The 22645-nt window shown below is 45.1% G+C and overlaps 3 long non-coding RNA genes across 3 annotated transcripts; 1 reads left to right on the forward strand and 2 right to left on the reverse strand.

Moving 5' to 3' along the window:
* Positions 1-966: 966 nt before the first annotated feature.
* On the reverse strand, positions 967-1795 carry LOC141041990 (uncharacterized). Its single transcript, XR_012203797.1, has 3 exons — positions 1734-1795; positions 1452-1632; positions 967-1367 (listed from the first exon to the last, which is right to left on the reverse strand). It is a non-coding gene; the product is annotated as an uncharacterized lncRNA (long non-coding RNA).
* A 12756-nt stretch (positions 1796-14551) lies between these two features.
* Positions 14552-21199, reverse strand: LOC141041601 (uncharacterized). The gene is made up of 2 exons (XR_012202250.1): positions 20203-21199; positions 14552-18877 (listed from the first exon to the last, which is right to left on the reverse strand). It is a non-coding gene; the product is annotated as an uncharacterized lncRNA (long non-coding RNA).
* Positions 15081-16331, forward strand: LOC141041600 (uncharacterized). Its single transcript, XR_012202249.1, has 3 exons — positions 15081-15288; positions 15379-15661; positions 16051-16331. It is a non-coding gene; the product is annotated as an uncharacterized lncRNA (long non-coding RNA).
* Positions 21200-22645: the final 1446 nt, after the last annotated feature.

Below are 22645 nucleotides of genomic sequence, written 5' to 3' on the forward strand. Positions count from 1 at the left end.
GGATATATCTTTTTCTCATCAAGATAAGCATATTTCAAAGTGTCTGGCAATTGTTTTAGTTCAAACACAGGATCACCTTTAGGCGGAGGAGCTCCTCCTAGAGTTTCAATAGGCAAATTATGTTTTAGCAGAGGTCGTTTTTCAAAGAAAATTTTATCTATCTCATTTATTTCATGCATATACATATCATTTTCATGGTCTAGCAAATATTGCTCTAGTGGATCAGTAGGAGGCATGTCAATAGAAGCAAGACCAATTATTTCATCCTTATTAGGTAATTCTTTCTTATGAGGTCACTAGTACAGCGAGCTCCTAAACAAACGGTTTTTAACCCCTTTTCGCGACGGCATTTGGAACCGTCGCCAAGTGAGTGTGGGCAACAGGGGGGTCCTTCCCACACGACCCAGAAACCGTCGGGGATATGCCCTCCTGGCACACACGTTCGAAAAAATGAGGTCGTGTGCGACCGGCGAGCGCTCAAATACGGAAATACATACAATAGAGCTAAAAATACAATTATATGGCAAAATTGTTTCCGGTCGCAAGTATATCCCACACAGTCAGTCCCCGCTAAACGTTTCCGTTCATATGTACATCCCACATAGTCACTCCAAGGAAAACGTTTCCGTTCACAGGTACATCACACACAATTTTTCCCGTTAAATCGTTTGCGTTATTGAATATATCACACACGGTCCATGGAAGAAACTGTGTGGCAAAGACTGTCCATCACACACAGTTTTCATGTGGTAAACGTTTGCGCAAGGTGGCCTAACGCAAATGGTTTTCAAGAGAAAGTCATGTGCGATTGTTTATTGATCCAACACGGTTTATTCCTAGAAACTGTGTGCGTTGCCTGAGGTCATCGCCCACGGTATTTTTTCAACAACCATTTGCAATAGCAAAACCCAATTAGCATGCTAATTATCCGATTATTCATAATCCATTTATTAATCTAATTGACAGTTCATATTAAGCACACAATATATTTCATTTTTATAATTGAAATACATCAGAGTACAACATCATATAGCTTCAGCACTCAGCTACCCCATTACACAACTACACCAGGACCAAGTTTGACATGCAACATCTATAACCTTTCGAAATTAGCATCATAGACGGTACATAGACACATGTATCTCATCTGGAAAACTGCTGAAGCAGAAGGCGAATATTGAGCCTTCATAGATGTTGAAGGTCTTTGTAACTTTAGGCCAGTGCCTCTGGATGATTGACCTTCCATCCTTCGTCCTCTTCAGGAACACTTCAATATTGAACCGTGGGTGTTGTATGAATACCTTCCTCGCCTCCTGACCATACATGTGGTTTGAGAGGTAATCGTCAGTGAACTGCTTTGGAAAGTCCTGAAAACAAGGATGTGCATAAATATCTTCTCTATATTGGAAATGGGGCAAAGGAATAAAAAAGCAAGGTATAATAGTTAGTACCATCCTGTAGTGAACTTATGTCTTCTTCATTGTGCAGACAAAGATCTTGTTGTTTTTGTCGCTAATTTCTTTATCCTAACAATCTTACTGAGTTTCTTGACTTGACTGATATTCATGGACAACTCATTTCCCCATATGCAAAAAGGGTCGAACAGTGGGTCAAAACCTCTGACAGCAGGACCTACATGTGCAAGACCAAATTGTAAAAAACCTAAATATTAGAATGGTTCTTGCAATTGCACAATAATGTGCTATTAGACAATGGACCATGCACGTGCTAACCTCGATTGTAAACCTCAGTGCTTCCCATTGTTTCCCTGCAACACATATAAGGTAGTTAGTCATCAGGTTAAGTAAGGGTTCGCATGCTATCAGTAAAATATGTTGATTGAAAATAATCACATTGCAGATTCATCAGATTAATTGAAGCCACACGGAAAACCCATTTATCCAAACCAAGCATGATTAAGAACTAGGAAATATAACACTTGTATATGTTTCTCATGTATTCAATGCAACCTCATTCGATTTATTCCTCACATGCACAACAATACAAAATTCTACCCACAACAATTGGACATCGCATTGCAGAATTGAACCAAGCAGTTAACTAAACACCACAACAAATGAACCAAACATTAACTGAGCACCACATTGCACAATATAACATACTCCTAATAGAAGATCAGACAGTTAACCAAACAGTTAACTACAGCCAATTGTAGCAATTGTATTTGTTTCTCATGTATTTACTACATCCAAATTCAATTTATTCCTCACATGGTATACAATAACAGAATGCACCCTCAATTTTGTAAAGATAAATTCGATTTATTTCTCACATGCAAGACAATACAAAATTGCAGCCTGAAGAATTGAACATCACATTTGCATAATTGAACCAAACAGTTAACTGAAGGCGACAACTAATTAACAAAATAGTTAATAAGTGAGCACCACACTGCACGACATACAGAACATATACACTAGAGCAACAAATTGCATGGTAAAATTAGATAGCACAATTCACTAGAATTTGTGAAGGAAAGGCATGAGCAGCACACGCAACGGGTAAACCGAGCATGCTTAATCGGCGTAGCTAGGGGTCGGCACGAATGGCAGCCATCGCGATCTCATCCGTGCGTGCGGGCGCGATTTGCTTCTCCACTGCCAAATGCTCCTTGAGGTCCTGGCTATACTGCGTGCATCACGGCTTAGGCCGGTGCTTATTTGGTGGAGGGGGCGGTGATTTGGGTGAAAGGTGTCGCGCTCGCGCCGGCGGTAGGGGCATGTGGGATGTGGAAGGAGCAGGAGGATGGGGGTCGGGTGTGGATTACCTGCCTGGATAGGCGAGGCCGAGGAGCGTGAAGGAGGGTCGCCGGCGAGGAGGCGGTGGCACTGCAAGCAAGGAGTGAAGGTTTCAACTTGGAAAGGAAGGCGGAAAGAGGGGAAATGTGGCTTTTGGTAAGGGGGAGGGGGCGGGGAGGTAGATATTTCCGCGGAAGCCGAAAATTTGGAATCGCTTCAGCCAAAAAACTGGCGCGCAAAGTGTCATCAGACACGGTCCCTTATTCAGTACTGTGTACGATATGTGAACATCACAAACGATTCAGATAGCTTAACCCGTGTGTGTTGAGTTTGAACGTCAAAAATTTTGGTTCGAATTTCCCTAGTTACAGTGGTCATCCACGTCATTGTATAATTTGGATACACAAAGGAGACTAATTGTGTGCGATCTACTTGATTTATAGTACTATACACCGACGGTGCTCCAAGATATTTTGTGCTATATCTCACACGATTGGTGATAATAAACTGTGTGTGATCTACTTGATTTATCGTCTTGACCATTTGAATTATGTAATGGGGTCACAGCTACAAAGGATGGTGTTTGAATTGTTAGACCTTTTATCTGCAGTGAACATGCAACTATAGGTGTGTCGTCAAAAAATTGGAATTATTCAAGGTTCGTTTGTACATTTTTATACATTAACTGGATTTTCCACGCATTTTATGCGCATCATTGAAATTTGAACAACATGCACATGTTCCAGTGCATATAAACTTACTGAAAAATCACATATGTGTCCTTGGTTGCATGCTTAGGTCCCATGCAAGAAATGGGAATGAATTTCAAACACCCTGCAACCGTCACTCAGGCCGCAAACATTGAAATACCTGGTTTTTAAATTCTAGTAAATCCAAAACTTGTCTGAAATTCATGAAACTTGGCATGCTATCATCTAGCCGCATCAACATGCCGTGGTAAAATTTTTGTCCCATTTTGGGCAGGTTTGGGTATAAGCTTCTCACAAACCAGAGCTTCCCACAACAAGCGTGAAGGTTTCGTAGGGAACGTGCCACCTTTGGGGATGAAACGATATCCATTGCCTCTTATTGCTTTCAAAAAAATTCGAGTGTCAACATAGAACAACAAGAGTGTTGTGTTCAATTTTGGAATTTTTCTAGGTTCGTTTGGACATTTTTATGCATTAACTGAGTTTTCAATGCATTTATGTGCATAATTCAAATTTGAACTACATGCACATGCTCCAGTGCATATAAATTGGTTGAAAAATCAAATCTGTGTCCTTGGGTGCATGCTTAGGTCCCATGCAAGAAATGGGAATGAATTTCAAACACCAGGGCACCGTTGATTGCCGGTAAAACATTGAGATGCCTGATTTCTAAATTCTATTAAATCCAAAACTCGTATGAAATTCATGAAACTTGGCATGCTATCATGGAGCGGAATCAACATGCCGTGGTACAAATTTTGTCCCATTTGGGGCAGGTTTAGGTATATGCTTCTCACAAACCGGAGCTTCTCACAACAAGCATGATGGTTTTCGGTAGGGAACGTCCCACCTTTGGGGACGAAACGATATCCATTGCCTCTTATTGCTTTCTAATTTTTTTCTCGTGTCAACATAGAACAACAGGAGTGTTGTGTGAATTTTTGTGATTTTCCGGGGTTCGTTTGGACATTTTTATGCATTAACCGAGTTTTCAATGCATTTATGTGCATAATTAAAATTTGAACTACATGCACATGCTCCAGTGCATATAAATTGGTTGAAAAATCAAATCTGTGTCCTTGGGTGCATGCTTAGGTCCCATGCAAGAAATGGGAATGAATTTCAAACACCAGGGCACCGTTGTTTGCCGGCAAAACATTGAGATGCCTGGTTTTTAAATTCTAGTAAATCCAAAACTCGTCTGAAATTCATGAAACTTGAAATGCTATCATGGAGCAGCACCAACATGCCGTGGTACAAATTTTGTACCATTTGGGGCAGGTTTGGGTATATGCTTCTCACAAACCGGAGCTTCTCACAACAAGTATGATGGTTTTCGGTAGGGAACGTCCCACCTTTTGGGACGAAACGATATCCATTGCCTCTTATTGCTTTCAATTTTTTTTTCTCGTGTCAACATAGAACAACAGGAGTGTAGTGTGATTTTTTGTGATTTTTCGGGGTTCGTTTGGACATTTTTATGCATTAACTGAGTTTTGAATGCATTTATGTGCATAATTCAAATTTGAACTACATGCACATGCTCCAGTGCATATAAATTGGCTGAAAAATCAAATCTGTGTCCTTGGGTGCATGCTTAGGTCCCATGCAAGAAATGGGAATGAATTTCAAACACCAGGGCACCGTTGATTGCCGGCAAAACATTAAGATGCCCGATTTTTAAATTCTATTAAATCCAAAACTCGTCTGAAATTCATGAAACTTGGCATGCTTACATGGAGCGGAATCAACATGCCGTGGTACAAATTTTGTCCCATTTGGGGCAGGTTTGGGTATATGCTTCTCACAAACCGAAGCTTCTCACAACAAGCATGATGGTTTTCGGTAGGGAACGTCCCACCTTTGGGGACGAAACGATATCCATTGCCTCTTATTGCTTTCAATTTTTTTCTCGTGTCAACATAGAACAACAGGAGTGTTGTGTGAATTTTTGTGATTTTTCGGGGTTTGTTTGGACATTTTTATGCATTAACTGAGTTTTCAATGCATTTATGTGCATAATTCAAATTTGAACTACATGCACATGCTCCACTGCATATAAATTGGTTGAAAAATCAAATCCGTGTCCTTGGATGCATGCTTAGGTCCCATGCAAGAAATGGGAATGAATTTCAAACACCAGGGCACCGTTGATTGCCGGCAAAACATTGAGATGCCTGGTTTTTTAATTCTAGTAAATCCAAAACTCATCTGAAATTCATGAAACTTGGAATGCTATCATGGAGCAGCATCAACATGACGTGGTACAAATTTTGTCCCATTTGGGGTAGGTTTGGGTATATGCTTCTCACAAACCGGAGCTTCTCACAACAAGTATGATGGTTTTCGGTAGGGAACGTCCCACCTTTGGGGACGAAATGATATCGATTGCCTCTTATTGCTTTCAATTTTTTTCTCGTGTCAACATAGAACAATAGGAGTGTAGTGTGAATTTTTGTGATTTTTTGGGCTTTGTTTGGACACTTTTATGCATTAACTGAGTTTTGAATGCATTTATGTGCATAATTAAAATTTGAACTACATGCACATGCTCCAGTGCATATAAATTGGTTGAAAAATCAAATCTGTGTCCTTGGGTGCATGCTTAGGTCCCATGCAAAAAATGGGAATGAATTTCAAACACACCAGGGCACCGTTGATTGCCGGCAAAATATTGAGATGCCTGGTTTTTAAATTCTAGTAAATCCAAAACTCGTCTGAAATTCATGAAACTTGGATGCTATCATGGAGCGGCATCAACATGTCGTGGTACAAATTTTGTCCCATTTGGGGCAGGTTTGGATATATGCTTCTCACAAACCGGAGCTTCTAACAACAAGTATGATGGTTTTCGGTAAGGAACATCCCACCTTTGGGGATGAAACGATATCCATTGCCTCTTATTGCTTTCAATTTTTTTTCTCGTGTCAACATAGAACAACTGGAGTGTTGTGTGAATTTTTATAATTTTTTGGGGTTTGTTTGGACATTTTTATGCATTAACTGAGTTTTCAATGCATTTATGTGTATAATTCAAATTTGAACTACATGCACGTGCTCTAGTGCATATAAATTGGTTGAAAAGTCAAAACTGTGTCCTTGGGTGCTTGCTTAGGTCCCATGCAAGAAATGGGAATGAATTTCAAACACCTGGGCACCGTTGATTGCCGGCAAAACAAAGAGATGCCTGGTTTTTAAATTCTAGTAAATACAAAACTCGTCTGAAATTCATGAAACTTGGCATGCTATCATGGAGCGGCATCAACATGCCGCGGTACAAATTTTGTCCCATTTGGGGCAGGTTTGGGTATATGCTTCTCACAAACCGGAGCTTCTCACAACCAGCATGATGGTTTTCGGTAGGGAACATCCCACCTTTGGGGACGAAACGATATCCATTGCCTCTTATTGGTTAATTTTTTTTCTCGTGTCAACATAGAACGACAGGAGTGTTGTGTGAATTTTTGTGATTTTTCAGGGTTCGTTTGGACATTTTTATGCATTAACTGAGTTTTCATTGCATTTATGTGCATAATTAAAATTTGAACTACATGCACATGCTCCAGTGCATATAAATTGGTTGAAAAAACAAATATGTGTCCTTGGGTGCATGCTTAGGTCCCATGCAAGAAATGGGAATGAATGTCAAACACCAGGGCACCGTTGATTGCCGGCAAAACATTGAGATGCCTGGTTTTGAAATTCTATTAAATCCAAAACTCGTCTGAAATTCATGAAACTTGGCATGCTATCATGGAGCGGCATCAACATGCCGTGGTAAAAATTTTATCCCATTTGGGGCAGGTTTGGGTATATGCTTCTCACAAACCGGAGCTTCTCACAACAAGCATGATGGTTTTCGGTAGGGAACGTCACACCTTTGGGGACGAAACGATAACCATTGCTTCTTATTGCTTTCAGTTTTTTTCTCGTGTCAGCATAGAACAACAGGAGTTTTGTGTGAATTGTTGTGATTTTTCGGGGTTCGTTTGGACCTTTTTATGCATTAACTGAGTTTTCAATGCATTTATGTGCATAATTAAAATTTGAACTACATGCACATGCTCCAGTGCATATAAATTGGTTGAAAAATTAAATCTGTGTCCTTGGGTGCATGCTTAGGTCCCATGCAAGAAATGGGAATGAATTTCATACAACAGGGCACCGTTGATTGCCGGCAAAACATTGAGATGCCTTGTTTTTAAATTCTAGTAAATCCAAAACTCGTCTGAAATTCATGAAACTTGGCATGCTATCATGGAGCGGCATCAACATGCCGTGGTACAAATTTTGTCCCATTTGGGGCAGGTTTGGGTATATGCTTCTCACAAACCGGAGCTTCTCACAACAAGCATGATGGTTTTCGGTAGGGAACGTCACACCTTTGGGGACGAAACGATAACCATTGCTTCTTATTGCTTTCAGTTTTTTTTCTCGTGTCAACATAGAACAACAGGAGTTTTGTGTGAATTGTTGTGATTTTTCGGGGTTCGTTTGGACCGTTTTATGCATTAACTGAGTTTTCAATGCATTTATGTGCATAATTAAAATTTGAACTACATGCACATGCTCCAGTGCATATAAATTGGTTGAAAAATTAAATCTGTGTCCTTGGGTGCATGCTTAGGTCCCATGCAAGAAATGGGAATGAATTTCATACAACAGAGCACCGTTGATTGCCGGCAAAACATTGAGATGCCTTGTTTTTAAATTCTAGTAAATCCAAAACTCGTCTGAAATTCATGAAACTTGGCATGCTATCATGGAGCGGCATCAACATGCCGTGGTACAAATTTTGTCCCATTTGGGGCAGGTTTGGGTATATGCTTCTCACAAACCGGAGCTTCTCACAACAAGCATGATGGTTTTCGGTAGGGAACGTCCCACCTTTGGGGACGAAACAATATCCATTGCCTCTTATTACTTTCAATTTTTTTTTCTCGTGTCAACATAGAACAACAGGAGTGTTGTATGATTTTTTGTGATTTTTCGGGGTTTGTTTGGACATTTTTATGCATTAACTGAGTTTTCAATGCATTTATGTGCATAATTAAAATTTGAACTACATGCACATGCTCCAGCGCATATAAATTGGTTGAAAAATCAAATCTCTGTCCTTGGGTGCATGTTTAGGTCCCATGCAAGAAATGGGAATGAATTTCAAACACCAGGGCCCCGTTGATTGCCGGTAAAACATTGAGATGCCTGGTTTTTAAATTCTAGTAAATCCAAAATTCTGTTAACCATTGGCGTGACGCCACGTGTCTTGGTTTTAATGGTTGTAGGAGGTGCCGTGCGGACAGCTGCTTGACCTTGACTGAACGGGAGGCGTGCGAGCACCGTTCGGTGCGCAGGCTGACCGAGAGGCGTGCAAGCTATCGTCGAGTGCGCAGGCTCACCAGGAAGCGTGCGAGCTGTACGCTGCGCAGGCTCACTGGGAAGCGAGCCCTTTAACTTCCATGGTCGCCTGCCTTGCTCGCATCCTCTCCATTAATGGCGCCCAAGCCGCAGTTTAATTTGCTTTTTAAATATAAAACACTCATCGCAAACGTTTTAGTTAGAACACACGTATGCAAACCGACAACTTCCCCAGGAAGCCAAGAGAAAATGTGCCGAGCAGGATGTCTGCATCTCTTGATCGCAAACGATTTAGATAGAACACTCGTATGCAAAGTGAGAGTAGCGCAGGATTTGTTCATCCCTTCAACGCAAACGGTTGTTTTGGATGACCCGTGTGCAACCACATACAAACAATTTGGTAAGATTTGCATCTGTCATATTGGGTATGTTGCCATTTGTCAAACTGGAAAGATTTGCATTTGTTGGTCTAGTAACGTTGCCATTTGTCAATACTGCGATTTGTCAAAATATGCAGCTAGAAATCATTAGCACTATGTAATTTTTGCAACTAAAATTCAGTAATTAAGCATAGATTTCATTTATAGATTAAGCAGTCATTCTTAATTTATACAAACAGTTCAACTCGACAGCTGAACCGGCCAAACTACTCCCCAATTATTGCCAACCATGTACTGAAATAGCTAATTCAACTATATGTACTAGCTAATTTTAAGTACGTTGTACAGTTCGACCACACATCTATAGTCAGATGAACTGAACAAAATAGCCCTTAAATACTACCACTACCACGGAGGGGCTTTGTGCTACTTCCGGCAGCCTTTCCTCTGCCGAGTGCGCTCACTAAGAGGCAGAGGAGGGGGAGGAGCCTATCGACGGGCTAGACAAATGCAATACGGTGTCTGCCACTGCACGTTCAGCGATGCTCGCTAGCTCGAATGCCCATTGCCGCTCCAGACGGTCCCTCTCAAAGCGGCTGGACTGCTCGTAGATCTCCTAATTCCTCGCCTCTGCGTCGGCGTGTGCTGCTAGACGAGGCGCGCTCTTTGCATGCTCGACGAGGCGCTCCTCCTCCTCCCGCAGGAACTCGATGTAGCTCGCTAGGTCACTGACGCACATGCGGGCCTCCACCTCCGCCTCCCTCCTTCGGGCGGCGGTGGCGGAGCGGGTGATGATCCCGGCGGTCGACGATGGGCTAGCGGTGACGATGGCCGATGATGGGGTGGTGTCCACGACCACCACCTCCCCCCTTCGGGCCGTGGTGGCGGAGCGGGTGATGGCCATGATGGCGGGCAGTGGGGTGGCGGCCACGACGACCACCTCCCGCCTTCGGGCCGCGCCGGCAGACCGGGAGATGCTCCTGGCTTTCGATGGTGGTGTGACGCCAACGGCGGCCGGCAATAGCTGCCGACGGGCAGTGGCGGCGGAGCGTGTGGTGGGTGTTCCGCGCACACCCAACAGGGACGCCACACGCACTACACTACGCCGGGGACTGTGCCGCTGCCGCGGTGTAGCCTCCTAGCTGGAGTTGTCCTCTGATGACGGCGGAGTGGATGAGCGACGACGACAGACCGGTGCCATTGGCGATTGTGGGAGAAGCAGACGAGATAAGCTACAGGGAGGGAGGGGAAAATGCGACGCAGGACTCGCCGGCCGTGAGGGTTTTTATAGCAGGCCGACAAGCATTGGTGTTTTGGGGAATTTCACTGAGTCGGGCGGGAAGCTTGCACGGGAACCTGAGAGGTTGCATGGAAACGGGCTCACCGACGATTCATTGGCGCCACCGTTTGGCAAAAAGAACGCCCCCGCGCGCTGCGCAAGCTTGCGCTGTAAGCCGTCTGCGGCAGCGGGGTGACAAGACGTCCGAGAGGAGGACGAGAGGACACGTACACATACAGTTAATAAAAAAGTTTGCGATTTAATTACCTACTATACCCGCGTCCTGGTTTATAAGTAGGATTTGACTAATAAAATGCGAATGCATGTCGCCATAGATTATATCGTTGGAGTCGTATTTGAACATAATTTCCAGCTATACAATTTATGTAACAAGCATTAACACTTTTTGGGTTAAATTTAAGGTTATACACCAGCAAGCGTTTGCCCGCAACACACACGGCTTATTCCATCACAAAGGGCTCTGATGGATCAACTATCTGCCACGTATCGCACACACAACTCTAATCTGATTCGTGCTTGATGTCTCCGACATTGATCGCACAGTTCGTCATATTTGCCACGTATCACTGTGTCGTCTTCTGCTCGCGTCCCTCGGCAAGCTCTACTTGCCGTTAGGCGCCACGGCGCACTCTGTCGCGTCCGTTGGCGTGCTCTGCTCGCGTCCGTTGGCGTGCTCTGCTCGCGTCCGTCGGCGCGCTTGGCTTGTGGACAACTTTTCCTTGAGGCGACCACGGAGCGCTCTGCTCGCGTCCCTCCGCACGCGCTCTGCCAGCGGTTGGGCGTGCGCACGATCACGTCGGGGCCCCCATATGCATGCGGTTGCGCCGCACGCGTTGCCATGCGATGCAGTTACGTGCGGCACGATGGAGTTACACGCTGCAAATTAGAACTGCCATCAGGGCCTGCCAATATTCCTAGCCGTCTAGCTTCCCCTTTAATTCCCGCAGCCATTATAAACTTAGTCTCTTCAACCTTTCGATCGCGCCCCACAACACAACAAGCACACCCACGATGACACATAGAGAGGGGATGTCCAGCAGCGCTCCAATGGAGTTCGGCGAGCATAGATGGAGACCCACGCGAGGGAGACGGATCTCTCGGTGGTGTACACCATCGACTCGGCCGTGGTGGACGACTACATCAACAGTGTTGAGCAGTTGCTTGCTGCAAACAAGTACAAGATGGTCGGCATCGACCTCCAATACACCGCCGGTCATCCCGGCATAGATCAGAAGGTTGCCGTCGCCCAGGTGCGTGTGCCATCATGTCCTCATCTACCACTACCGCATGGCTACACAGCCTTGCGACCGTTTGAACAGGTTTGTCAACAACAGTGACTACAAGTTCGCCACGGTGGATACCACCAACGATGTAAAAGCGCTCAGTGTTACGGGCTTGGCCTGTAAGAACCTTGTCGAAATCCGTGACCACTACACGGTCTGGGGCAGCACGAAGAAGGACTCCCTGGTCGAACTCGCCTCGGCCATCATCGACCCCTACTACGAAAAGATGAAGCAGGATGCCCAGAGAATAAGTCTCGTATCCTGGCACGGGGCCTCGATGCGGCAACTGGATGAACCTCACCTCAGGTTTGCGGCCAAGAGCATGTACACATGCTACGAGATGCACAGGCGGATCGTTGACATGAGGAAGTGCCTCATTACCCAAATCGACGAGCCCGGATCGAGCCGCAAGCAGAGCAAGCGTCACAAGAAGTAGATGATGATCAGATGATCGTTTATGCTAGTCAATCATGCGTGTAATATATAGTTTACTTTATTGGTGTGTGTGGAAATGTTATGTGTGTAGTAGCCACCTATGTAATTATGCATGTAATAGTTTACTTTGGTGTGTGCAAATGCCATGGTTGTAGTAGCCACCTATGTAAGTGGATGTTTAATTTGGTTATGCAAGCATGTCCTTATAAGTGTGTGTGTATATATATATGTTGTTGTTCTGTATGCAATCCCCTCGCACAACACACATCTCTTATTAGCAACAACCATCTGTGTTATTACCGGTCTTCACACACATTTCTGATTACAGACCTGTTTGCCGCGTATCACACACATCTTGTTAAGTTGAACCATTTCTGTTCTCATGTCTCAACGCAAACAGTTCATCCGAGTGAACCACATACCGTATATCGCACACACCTTGATCTGGCTGACAGTTTCTTTTGTGTTGCCTAATCACAAATAGTTCATCCGAGTGAACCGTATGTTGTGTATCACACACGCCTTCATCTGGCTGCCCGTTTCTTTTGTTCCTCCTCATCGCAAACATTTAATTGAACTGAACCATATGCCCTTCATCGCACACGCAACTAAAACCTGAACCGTGTTTGATGCATCCGTCATCACAAACGTTTTACACATTTCTGACGGTTTTCGTACAGCACCGTTTGCGATTATTGCATCGCACACAGTTTCTCGAAGGGTCTCTGATCGTAGTGTCGCGTTAGCAGCATCCTGCAGTAGTGGGTTGCCTACTAAACTTGGAAAAATTAAATTCATGAGACTCATCACCAAAGCGAACACTGACAGTTTGTTTATGATAGTCTATAGTAACATTGATAGTGTTCAAGAAAGGTCTACCAAAGATAATGGGACAAAAGTCATCTTATGGGGAACCAAGAACTAGAAAATCAGTAGGGTATTTTATTTTCCCACACAAGACTTCAACATCTCTAACAATCCCAAGTGTTGTGATGGTGTCTCTATTGGCAAGTTTAATAGTAACATCCATGTCTTCTATTTCAGCGGGTGTTATGTCATTCATAATTTCTTGGTATAAGGTGAAAGGGATAGCACTCACGCTAGCACCTAAATCACATAAACCATGATAACAGTGATCTCCTATTTTGACGAGGCAACAGGCATGCCAACAACAGGTCTATGTTTATCCTTTTCATCGGGTTTAGCAATTCTAGCAGCTTCATCACAGAAGTAAATAACATGCCCATCTATATTTTCCACCAAGATATCTTTAACCATAGCAACACTAGGTTCTACTTTGATTTGTTCAGCAGGTTTAGGTGCTCTAATATTACTTTTATTGACCATGGTTGAGACCTTAGCATGTTCCTTTATCCTAACAGGGAAAGGTGGTTTTTCAATATAAGTAGTAGGAACAACTGGGTCAACATTGTAAATAATCACTGGTGCGCGTCGGTGCTATACAAACGGTTTTTAACCCCTTTCCGCGACGGCATTTGGGACCGTTGCCAAGTGAGTGTGTGCGATAGGGTGTCCTTCCCACATGACCCAGAAACCGTCGGGGATATGGAGCGGTGATCCAAAGGCCTTCCAAAATGTAATCGTGTGCGATGCAGCACGCACTAAATTCTTTCGCACGTGTGGTATCAGTGATTAAGCGTTTCTAATGACGCAGTGAAACCATACTGTCTGTCGTAACGAACCATTTGGGAAAAATAGTATGTAAGGCACAGGGGCCAACATACGAACTGTGTGCGATTTGTGCCCCATTGCACACGAGTTTTCTGCGTAACCCGCCTGCCATGCTAGACTCCATCACACACATTTGCCAACAATTACCGTCTGTGATAATGTTCTATCACAAACGGTTCAAGAGCCCCTTCGCACACATACAAGTGTTGCAGACCGTTTGTAATTTGTTGGGTATCACCGACGGTTGCCGTAGGAGTGACATGTGCTTTTCGTTTGGGATCCCACACGTGTCCTGAAAAAATTACGACTGGGATTGTATTTTGCATTGGGCACGGTTTACTCCGAGTTCTCGTGTGCAATAACGCGATATCACAAACGGTTCCAGAGACCCTACGCACACGTAGTAGCGCTGCAAATCGTTTGCCATCTGCTGTGTATCACCGACGGTTCCGCTACGATTGACGTATGCTTTCCGATGTGGATCGCACACACTCATTTAGTTCGAACCGTGTGCGGAGCAATTGCCAGGTTAAAACAAAAATATCCCATTTTGAATCGGCACGCAAAAAGCAAATTCGCCATAATATTCAATTGAACAAATAAACAAAAATATCCCATTTTGAATCGGCACGCAAAAAGCAAATTCGCCACAATATTCAATTGAATAAATAGTGTCCACAGGAAGAACATTCATCAGATTTCGCAACAATTGCAATTAAACATATGGTAGCTAAATTCCAATGATTTGTCCACACATATATGCATTACATAATCTCTACTCATAATGGAGTAGTTGGTAGTCTCCGTTCTAGGTTTATTTTCGTCCCACCTCTCACCACCATCTATCCCTGGTTATTTTTCGTTGGTTAATTTTCATTGGTTATTTTTCCTTTTTACCTCCCCACGGTCGATGCGCTCATAGGCAGCCCACAGAAACAATCCATCGCCACCCACCCACGACTCCCTCACCCTGGCTAGGGTTCCCAGCCCCTCCTCCTCAGCCGCCGCTGCATGTTCCTCGCTGGCCTCGCCCGGGCGTCTTCCGGACCTTGCCGGGAGAAGTCAGCCAGCACCGTTCCGACCTCGCCGGGAGAAGCCAGCAGGACCCTACCGTCATGCCTCCCTCTCCCCTTCTCCTCTTTTCCGCTACCTATCTCTTTCCTCTGAACCTGATTGGGGCACTGCGACTAGCCTCCACTCCAGATCCGTCCGCCTTTGATACCGTATCCTCCCTCCAGACGGGATCCGGCCTCGACCACTGCGCACGGGTGCGACGGGATCCGCCACTCTAGCGAGCAGGAGTAGCACGGTGGCTGTGGTCTGCTCAGACCCCCGACCAACGACGTGAGGCGTGCGGTGGTCTGCAGCAAGGTAATCACATACACATGTAGCAGCAAGGAGCGGCGGGGATCTAGCTTGTGATATACGTATTAATCTGTTTCTTGACTGATTCGTTTGCAGGATATCCTTCCATGGCTGGACGCACTCTTCATCTAAATCATGTCTCTAAACATGCTGCCGTTAAGGTTGGCGCTACATAAATCATGCCTTCACGGCTGGACATCACTCCTACATGGTCTTCTCACTTGAGATGTCATATATAACGTGTCCCTTCTGTGGGAATGTTCAACTAGGAGCAGTTTCATCTCGAGCACCGCAATCATGCATGCTACTCTCATCGACTACTAACCACTTGCTACTAACATAAATCATGCCTCCAACGTTGGACATCACTACTAAAGAGGTACTGTCGGTGAGTATCACCGTTTAGTTTTTTATAGTCTATAGATTTATTTATATGGATAGTGCAGATTCATCTATTACTTTGACTAATGTGACTGTAGCAACATTCACTCCATTCATTTTTTTGGGGAAACTACAATTCATTTTGTTCACCTGAACATTGAATTAAGGAATGCACAAGGTTCAGGGCTTATGCAAATTATTGAAATTTAATATTTGGGGACAATGGAGAAACACAGGCGGCAGTGTTGAATTTACACCCGTTGTTGCACCTGCAGCTTTTCGGCATCCTTAGCACAATAAGCCCAAACACGAAGATTATATGCCGCCTTGGATTTGTGTGGCTGTTAACTTGTTGTTATCAAACACTTTTTTCCTTAATATGTGCAGCTTTTTTGGGGCGTCCATGGATGCAAAGGAATCCCGTGAGTACAATGTACACTGACATCATCTTCATCAAATTCTTCAAGCTCAGCAAGTGTGAGGCAACTAATGCATGTGTATTATCTATTTCATCGAAGTGTAAGATTTCTCCTCTTCTCTTGTTTGTGTTCAATGGTTGTTGTGGTTTTTGGTTTTGCGTTTCAACAGTGACATGTATTCTGATTAGGCACTTGCATAGGTACTGTGTAGAGCTGGAACTTCTAATAAAAATGATCTATGTAGTAAAGCAAAGGAGAGAGACTACAACCTTTTCAGGCCTGAATCTATCCCCATTCTGAATCTACTTGGTTATTGATTCGCATTTTCAGCATATGAAGACCACATGCTATTTTTTCTATGCTCTCCTCTTCGGCTCTTCCTTTATGATTCAGCATATGCTATCTGCTACTGTAGCTTTCATGCTTATATCCTTGGTTATATTTTACAGCGATCCAAATTTAGGATTTGTGTTGATATCCGAAGTTCCTAATGACGATTGGTCCTTATTAGTTTCTTTAAAGGAAGCACAACAAGTGGTTGTACTAGGAAGATTACCTTGACATGGGAGTTTCTTTTTTCTAAGAACAGGGGAGTCTTTATTATTTCACTTGAAAAGATGATGTACGCATTTAAAGTGTAGAATTTCCATTTGTATATTCATATTGTGGTTAACTTTTACTTTCTAAAAATCAATATTGGCTGGCGGTTTGGCCAATTATTTAATAAATAAAAACCTCAGGTGTTGATCCCTTTGATCTCTAGCCATATGACTTCCCATTCAAGATATGACGGGGCATGGATGTGATACACCCACATACAGAGATATTTAGGTGTAAAGTGGGGACGAGCAGGCTTGTAGATGAAGTGTTTGTACTTATGGCTCAACAAAACTGACTACTCTAGCCTTGCCACCATTAGTGTAGTGTTATTATCTTCTGTCCCATGTTTTGTTGAAAGATCTTCCAGATTCATGACCCGCCTTAAAAAAAGTACAATGCAAATACAACCATTTATCGTTACAGCCGAGGAATTTAGTGTAGAAAGATACTTTACAAGTAGTCTCAAGCTGGAGGATAACAGATTGGTTGAGACGTTAGGGATCCCCATCAATGTTATATTATTTGTCTGCAGGTATATTCTCAGCTCCAAATTCTAGATATTATAGTGAGTAGATGAGGTGAAAGTATTTGCAACATAGTTCTTTTTTTGTTTTGCTCTAATTTCTGCGGGAGTGTTAAACCCCATGTAGCATGATGGTGCATCGCTCGGCCCCCGACCACCCACCGTACCGAGAACTCCCTGATATTTTCCGCGCCCTCGCTTCTACCATGGTTTTTCCGTCATGGACGGCCCAAAGAATGCCATGCAGCTGCGTCTCCGGCCCGCTCAGGACGAAAAGCCCATTTTCTGTCATGATTTTTTGTCATAGAAGTAGGAGCCCACCACATCTATGATGATACCGGGATTTGTCACAATTATCATCATAGAAGTTTCATAAGTATGACAAAAAAATTTGTTCGGCCCTAAATGTCATGGATGTGTCTTTTTTTGTAGTGCACGTCGAGGCTGGCCATAGTTCAGATGAGTCTCCATCGTGGGGAGCCACACTAACTGCGATGATATGGACTCCCGCTGCCCACAGTTATGGATCGTTCCATCTATGAAGAACAAGTGGGATTGGAATTACGAGACGGACATGTACCCAGGAGTGGACGTACGAACCTGAGTAATGTAGCACAGTAAGTGAAGTAGAAAGGCACAAATAGTATGAACATGCCTGGCATATAGGCATTTCTCTCTTACTACCACTAAATGTTTTACGTGCAATGCACGGCGATGATAGTCACTGAGCATTAAGCTTCGGATGATGCATACGACGCAGAACGCCCATACTATGCCCACGTGATGGTTAGTGCTATCAGGCCAAAGGCCCCTCGGATCAAATATCCAAATCGTAGTGGATTAGGAACGCGCGGTAACAAGCAGAGACTCACGAAAGATGTGACCCCGTTGCCCCGTCTCGAGGACTTGCGGCAAGGGCTAAGAATGCCCGACCACGCCTCGTATTCAACTCTCGGGTACCCTCCAGGTCAACCCGTCTCCTCATCACTCGCGGGTACCCCTCAGGGTCGACCTGCCTTTTCAAGTAACAGTTGTAAAGTCCAAGTATCCGCGTGTTCAAACACCAAGGGGAAAACCCGAGGAATCACCCCTGGTGAATTCCACTCGATGTAATCATCAAGGTGAACGTAAGAGGAACCACCCTCGAGGTTCACACTTGAGGGGTTGCACGACAGAGTCGTATCGAAAGTGGTTAAGGAGGAAATCACCCTTGATGACCATGACCGAATAGCTACACTATAGAGGTCTCATCAGGAGTGATGTATGAGGTTCCACCCTCGGCACTCGATGGTAACTCTGCAGACTCGAGCAACAAAAGGGGCGTGATGTGATGTGAGGTGTCGGGCTCTGGTCGTCGATCACGTTGATCGAGTCATCGATGATGAAGCAAGGGCAACAAGGACCAGGTGGGGTCGCTGATGGATCACTAACCAACCTATACTAAGCAGTTTAGGATAAGCAGGTAGGTAACAATAAGCAGGTTACAAAAGCAAGCTATGCATCAGAATAGGAGCAATCAATTACAATAGCAAAATCTAATCTAATGCAAGCATGAGAGAATGGAATGGGCGATATCGGGATGATCAAAGGGGGGGCTTGCCTGGTTGCTCTGGCAAGGACGAAGGGTCGTCAATACCGTAGTCAAACTGGGGGGTCGCCGGCAGTCTCGGGTCTACCGGAAAGAAGTAACGTAGGGGGAACACAATAAATAATGGAGCAATCAAAGCATCACAAAGCATAACATGGCAATACACAGTCCTAGAGGTGACATAACGCGGTACTAGGTGATACCGGCAAAGAGGGAAACATCCGGGAAAGTATCCCCGGTGTTCCGCGTTTTCGGACAGATGAACCGGAGGGGAAAGTTGCATGTTCACTGAGCTTGGGATGTGTGGCGGGCGAACGGGCTGCGTATTCAGATTCGTTTCGTCGTTCTAAGCAACTTTCATGTACAAAGTATTTTCATCCGAGTTACGGTTTATTTTATATGATTTTCCAAAGTTTTAGCAATATTCTAAGATTATTATTAATTCAAAAATAATGATTAATACGCTATGGGTACCCTGCCCTGTGTACACAGATTGTACACAGAGGCTGACACTGGGTCAGGGGGTCCCAGTTGACCCAGTTAACAATCCAATCAACAGTCAACCGTTTGACTGTTGACTGGTCAAACTACAGTTGGGGCCCAGGTGTCATTGGCACACACTTTAAATTAGCATATTACTTATTTTAACCTCCTGGTTTAATCTAACGTTGGGTCCCACATGTAATAGACTGGCATTTTATTTAGAGGATAATTTAGCACTTGAGGGCCACATGTAAGAGACTCAAAGTGGGGGTGGCTAGTACTAAAGAGGGATTAGTCCCTAATTGAATTTGGGGCCGGCTTGGTGGCACAACCAGCCGTGAGGTTGTGCACACACACGCACATAGCATGGCCACGGCCATGGCCATTTGTAGCAGCTAGAGCAGCAGCTAAGTAGCGGCAGCATGAGGGTGTAGCAGCGGCAAGCAAGCAGTACCAGCAGCAGCAAGCATGCGAGGGGAGGCAGCAGCAGCAAGAGCAATACGCGGAAGAACGCAGCCGGCAGAGTAGTGGCTAGCAGAGTGGGGAGCAGCGGCAGCATCAGCAGTGAGCAGCCGCATTAGCAAGGCTCGGCGTGGGAGCACGACGCTAGCAGCGGAAGTAGTGCAGGCAGCAGCCGCATGAGGAGTAGCCAGCAGTGGCAACAGTAGGAAGTAGGCAATAGCAGCAGAGCTTCAGCAGCAGCAGCGGCAAAGCAACAGGCAGTGGCCGCGAGCAACAACAGTGGGAGCATGCAGAAAGAGCAGTAGTAGACACAGGCGGGTGCGGCGAGCACGGGCATTGGCGTGCGCGGACGCGCCCGCGCACGGCGTGCGTCGTACGCATACACACGAACTAGGATGAGTTCGCGACGGCAAACGACAACCAAATTGAGGTGGAGGAAGCGGGAATCCGGAGGAGAAGCTCACCAAGGAGCCACGCACGTGGTTGGGGAGGCCGGGGACTGTTGGGGTCGAGCCAATCGACGATGGCGGCCGGCGGTGCAGGATGTCGAAGACGAACTCGATGGCGGCGATTCGGTGCGGCTCCGCTCGATTTGATGCTCGGGATGGTCGAAGTCGACGGTGGTTGTCCTCCTGGTCACGGTCTCAGGGCTTGGGGAGGCCGGTGGCCGCGTCTGTGGAGGCGGCATGGCGACGGTGTCGCTCGGGCGGTGCGAGCAGAGGAGGTCGTGGCACGGGGGAGAGGAAGGAGAGGCGGCTAGGGTTCGACGGGGGAGAGAGCAGGGGCTTGGGGTGCCCTTGTAGACATCTAGGAGGCAGGGGATGGCCGCCACGCATGACATGGCCGGCGGATGGGCGCCACGATCCCCTGTCTCCCTGTAGCAGGTTGAAGGAGAGGAGAGGTGGGCTGGGCCGGCCATTTGGCTAGTTGGGCCAAAGTGCCAAGTAGAATAGGCCCTTCTCTTTTATTTATATTTTATTTACTGTTTTCAATTTTAGCTACTGTTTTCTATTTAATTGTACGAGTAAATGAGTTTTGTTAGATATGAGACTTGTCACATAAAACAAGCACATTATTTATAGGAGTCACAAAAAGTTTGAGGCCAAAAGGAGTTGTCTAACCATTTTTAGAAATTAAAAAGACCAATTTTAGAAGCTGCTGGACCACTAAATAATTTCCAGGGGCACTTTGTGAATCCAAAAGAGGTTGGTTTCAACATGACAAATATCCAGGGATTATTTGCCACACTTCGAACATTTTAGTTTTCATGTTTGGCAAATTAGAATTTTTTACTTTGAAGTTGAGTTTGAACATGGACAGTGATTTGGATCAAGTGAGGATTAGCAACAGTAATATGATGACGTGGCATCATTAGCAGAGGTTTACTGTAGCTTAATTATCCGAACGTCACAGTTGACTACCCTGGTCCACTTGCCATGCACGCAGAACTCCAAAGGAGAGTCACCCCGGTCGTCGCGCCACAGTAATAATGACTAATGAGCCGTCAAATCACAGGCCCAACCTTTCCTACCGTGAAGTTGCTTGGACGAAGGAACCATCATGACTTCATTGAATTCCACTTCTTGAGGAAAACTACTGTACCAGCAGTACTGCTAGCTACAGTAGTTACTCCAGCAGAGGCCTCCTTTGGTTCATAGGATAGGAATTTTATAAGAATATGAAAATCATAGGAAGTGAGATGACATGCATCTCAATTCCTATAGAGAAAGAGATGTCATTTGATGCATAGGATAGGAATTTTTTCATTGAGTCTAGGCTAATGTACTGGTAATTTGCTCTAAAAACTACAGTAGTAACTAGTACTGGTACATGCTCGTAATTAATTAAACAAATGTACGGCCGACACAGACACACACACTAACTACTAGTACTACTACTTCTCACATGCTGGCCAGACGCCGTCATTCTCCTTCTCGGCTTTGTCGGCGACACCCCACCGTGCTTGGATCTCCGCCGACCTCTCCGCAGCAGCGCGGCGGCCACTTCTTTCTTGCGGCGGCGGGCCTCTCTTTTCTTGAGTGCTTTCTGACTTTTCCGCTCCCTCTGTGCGGCTTTGGCCGCCTCTTTCTCTACCGCCCATTCGGCCTTGGCAGCTTCAAATTCCGCCCACGTAGGTGTGAGGTCTCGAGCAGCGATGAACTCGGCACGGCGGGATGACATCGCTTCCCTACCATTTTGTGTGCGGTCGTGGGCGGCGAGGAACTCGGCGCGGCGGGATGCCATCACTTCCTTACCGGTTAGTGTGCGGCGCGGTGGCATGAACGACGCTTGGTGACAGCTCTGGGGTGGAGTGGTCGGACAACCGTATAGTGCATTGGTTTGTCAAGAGCTCAAGGACAGAAGACGAAGGAAATTTGGATTCTCCTTCAATCCTGGTCATTTATTACCGAGTAAAATGCATTGGCAGTCATCGAACTTGTCTTGATAGCTCACTTTGATCATTGTATACGAGATATGGTGATTATATGGTCATTGGCTCAGCGCATAGCTCCGTATTTGTCTGGTTGACCAGTCAAACAGTCTACATGCGCCTCATCAGCTCGTGTTCTTTATCTATCTATCTATGCGGGCGTACCTGTCAGTGGAGAAAGAAATAAAAACCAAAATTATGCGTATGTGAGGAATCAAACCACGGACTCGTCGCTGCAACGCACACTCGTCAGCCAAATAAAAATGAAATACTTTGCGTTAAATGCACAAACAGATTTTTTTTAATATTATACGTGATGCACACATTAGCGCACACCGTCCATAGAGGCAAGTAGCATGTACGCGTGCAGACACTCACGCTCACGCTGTCAAACCATGCTAATGCATGCATGTCGCCCTCTCAATCAAAGTCTTGCTCATGGTGCAACGCAAACGGCGAGCCCGTCACCTGCGCGC

Source organism: Aegilops tauschii, chromosome 2 (genome assembly GCF_002575655.3).
Source record: "Aegilops tauschii subsp. strangulata cultivar AL8/78 chromosome 2, Aet v6.0, whole genome shotgun sequence".
Taxonomy (NCBI): Eukaryota; Viridiplantae; Streptophyta; class Magnoliopsida; order Poales; family Poaceae; genus Aegilops; species Aegilops tauschii.